The sequence below is a fragment of the Theropithecus gelada genome, chromosome 9, assembly GCF_003255815.1.
Source record: "Theropithecus gelada isolate Dixy chromosome 9, Tgel_1.0, whole genome shotgun sequence".
Taxonomy (NCBI): domain Eukaryota; kingdom Metazoa; phylum Chordata; class Mammalia; order Primates; family Cercopithecidae; genus Theropithecus; species Theropithecus gelada.
Window position 1 is genome coordinate 20844893 of NC_037677.1, and position 3296 is coordinate 20848188.

Here is a 3296-nt window from a genome sequence, read left to right on the forward strand (position 1 = left end):
TTAGCCAATATCCCTTGGTTGTATCTGAGCCAGGTCTGAGCAGGCGAGAACAGACATCCAGAGCTTCAAGGACATCAATCGCTGGGTCATGACATCAGTTTTGAAACTGGCCAGGGAAGAATGCCGGGCCCCACTGCAGCCCCTCAATCAGTCTTCCTCCCCCACTGTCATGACTGAAACTTGCCCCAGCTTTTCAACTCAGCACCACGTCTTCCTGCCTCTAAGCCAAGCCCCAATTCCAGCGTGTGGGGCTGGTGCTTGGACACACTGTCTGCTTTGTGCTCCTGGCCTCCCATGGGATACTAAATTCTGCCCCCACTGGCTCCTGCCTCAAGAACTGCTTGTGGTCCTGCCATGAATGAAAGAATAAATGAATACATTACACAGAAACAAGATGCTGTCAACTCACCCCAACTCACGAGAGCACACGGCACGCATCTCTTTCCAGTTGCACATTCAGTGGCTTCCTTCACAGTGAGAGCTTGCAATACTCCACACTGGGAGTATTTATACCGCAGAAATCAGCAAATGCTTCAAACCAGGACTATGCTTCCCCAGAGACCCAGTTGTTAAATATTTACCAGCACCCCACTGGCTGAAGTGTATCTAACGTGAAAAAGCTTCTGCTCTCTAGAGGCCTCCTGCTGCTCTGCAGACCGATCTAGAGGAATGTATCACCGGGAGGCCTCCATCCATCCCCCACCACCCAGGCCTGAGTTACCTTGGACAACTGCCTGCTCAAATTTCTGTTCCTGATTCATGCAACCCAGGTTATTTATTTATTTATTTATTGGTTCCCAAGTTTTATTCAAGAACTCATACAAAATATTCCGGATAAATGAAATTTAATCCTCATCCTGCTCCCCTTCTTCGTCCTGGTTAATCTGGAAGTAACGTAATTCGTAACTCTCTTTGCTGTTAGCAACTACGTGCAACCAGTCACGTAGATTATTCTTCTTCAAATATTTTTTGGTGAGATATTTCAAATACCTTTTGGAGAAGGCCACCTCAGATGTCATGGTGATCTTGCTCTTGCTCCTTTCGATGGTCACCACCCCTCCACCAAGGTTCCCAGCTTTTCCGTTCACTTTGATCCTTTCTTGCAAAAACTGCTCAAAATTGGCAGCATCCATGATTCCATCTTCTACAGGGTGAGTGCAATCAAGAGTGAACTTCAGAATCTGCTTCTTTTTTTTGCCCCGCTTCGCCACAAGCTTTTTCACAGGAGTCATGGCAGCAGCGGAGTTAGAAAGGGCTGCAACCAGTTTATTTAACCATAGTCCTCACTCCTTGAATCCTCTCACTGTACCCACTTGCCTTAGTTCAGGCTGCCTTCACAAAATACCTTAGACTGGATAATTTACAATAATAGAAATTCATTTTGCACAGTTCTGGAGGTTGGGAAGTCCAAGAGCAAGGCACTGGCAGGTTCAGTGTCTGGAAAGGGCTTGCTTTCTGCTTCCGTGATGAGCTCTCATGTGGCAGAAGATGTGAACGCTGTGTCTGCCTACACTGAAACAGCAAAAAGGCCAAACAGGCTTCCTTGAGCTTTCTGAGGGCACTAATTCCACTCAGGAGGACAGAGCCCTTATGACCAAATCCTAAAGGCTCCATCTCCTAACACTATTGCATTTGATGGGTTTTCTTTCTTTCTTTCTCTTTCTTTCTTTCTTTCTTTCTTTCTTTCTTTCTTTCTTTCTTTCTTTCTTTCTTTCTTTCTTTCTTTCTTTCTTTTCTTTCTTTCTCTTTCTTTCTTTCTTTTCTTTCTTTCTCTCTCTTTCTTTCTTTCTTTCCTTCTTTCTTTCTCTTTCTTTCTTTTTCTTTTTTTGAAATGGGGTCTCACTCTGTTGTCCAAGTTGGAGTGCAGTGGCACAATCATGGTTCACTGCAGACTCAATCTCCCAGGCTCAAGCAATCCTCCCACCTCATCCTCCCAAGTAACTGAGACTACAGGTACACATCACCATGCCCAGCTAATTAAAAAAATTTTTAATATAGACAAAGGTCTGACTATGTTGCCCAGGCTGGTCTTGAATTCCACGCTTTAAGCAATCTTTCCGCCTCGTCCTCCCTAAGCACTGGAATTACAGGTGTGAGCTATCGTGCTTGGCCGGGATCACGTTATAAATTGTGGAGGGACACAAACATTCACACCATAGCAGCACCCCACAGATAACCAGGTCTCATTGGCTTTGAGTCTTTAAAAAGCATCACAAATTCTGACAAATGTGCTAGGTACTCTACAAGATACTAAGAGAGACACAAAGACCAGCAAAACCTTTAATGCTGAAACATGACACAATATAATTTTCAAGGATACAAAAAAGAAAATCATTAGAATTAATGTTCACTTTCTTCCAAAATTCTTTTCAAGATACTTTTCTAACTTTTCACAAACCATAAATAAACAGCTTAGATCACTGATATTATCAAAGGAACTGGCACAGGTATGCAGTCTGTTGACCAGAAAAGAGAAAATGTCTCCAGGTGGCAGGAGGGGAGGCCCAAGTATCACATATTAATTATACACCACTTGGAGACACTCTTTTTTTTTTTTTGAGCCGGAGTCTCGCTCTGTCGCCCGGGCTGGAGTGCAGTGGCCGGATCTCAGCTCACTGCAAGCTCTGCCTTGGAGACACTCTTTATTCCTGGTCAGTTATACTGAGACCTCTGGTTACCAACTAAGGGAGGGGAAGAGTGATGATCAACAGCATCTAAGGGGCTTTTCATGTTTGTTTATTTATGTATTTATTTTTGAGACAGGGTCTCGCACTGTTGCCCTGGCTGGAGTGCAGTGGCGTGATCTCAGCTCACTGCAGCCTCAGTCTTCTAGGCCCAAGCAATCCTCCCACCTCAGCCTCCCAAGTAGCTGGGACTATAGACGCACACCATGAGCCATGGTGCCCAGCCAAAGGGGCTTTTTAGAACTCTGGGTAAGCCTATCTCCCGGTGGTTACTCCCTTTCTTTTTTTTTTTTTTTTTTTTTTTTGAGATGGAGTCTCGCTCTGTTGCCCAGGCTGGAGTGCAATGGCCGGATCTCAGCTCACTGCAAGCTCCACCTCCCGGGTTCACGCCATTCTCCTGCCTCAGCCTCCCAAGTAGCTGGGACTACAGGCGTCCGCCACATCGCCCGGCTAGTTTTTTGTATTTGTTACTCCCTTTCTTTGTGAAAAGTTGCTGCTTTAAAATATTGCATTGTTTATTTTACATGCGTTTATCTCTTATTTCCACAATTGGATTGTAGGTTCCTTAAAGACAGAGATAGTGGCTTACATTTTTTTTTACTTTTTTCAGGC

General features: G+C 44.7%; 1 pseudogene across 1 annotated transcript; it reads right to left on the reverse strand.

Moving 5' to 3' along the window:
• Positions 1-786: 786 nt before the first annotated feature.
• Positions 787-1250, reverse strand: LOC112631683 (annotated as a pseudogene). Its single transcript, XR_003121179.1, has one exon. The product of XR_003121179.1 is annotated as a 60S ribosomal protein L22 pseudogene (transcript).
• Between the last annotated feature and the right edge of the window lie 2046 nt (positions 1251-3296).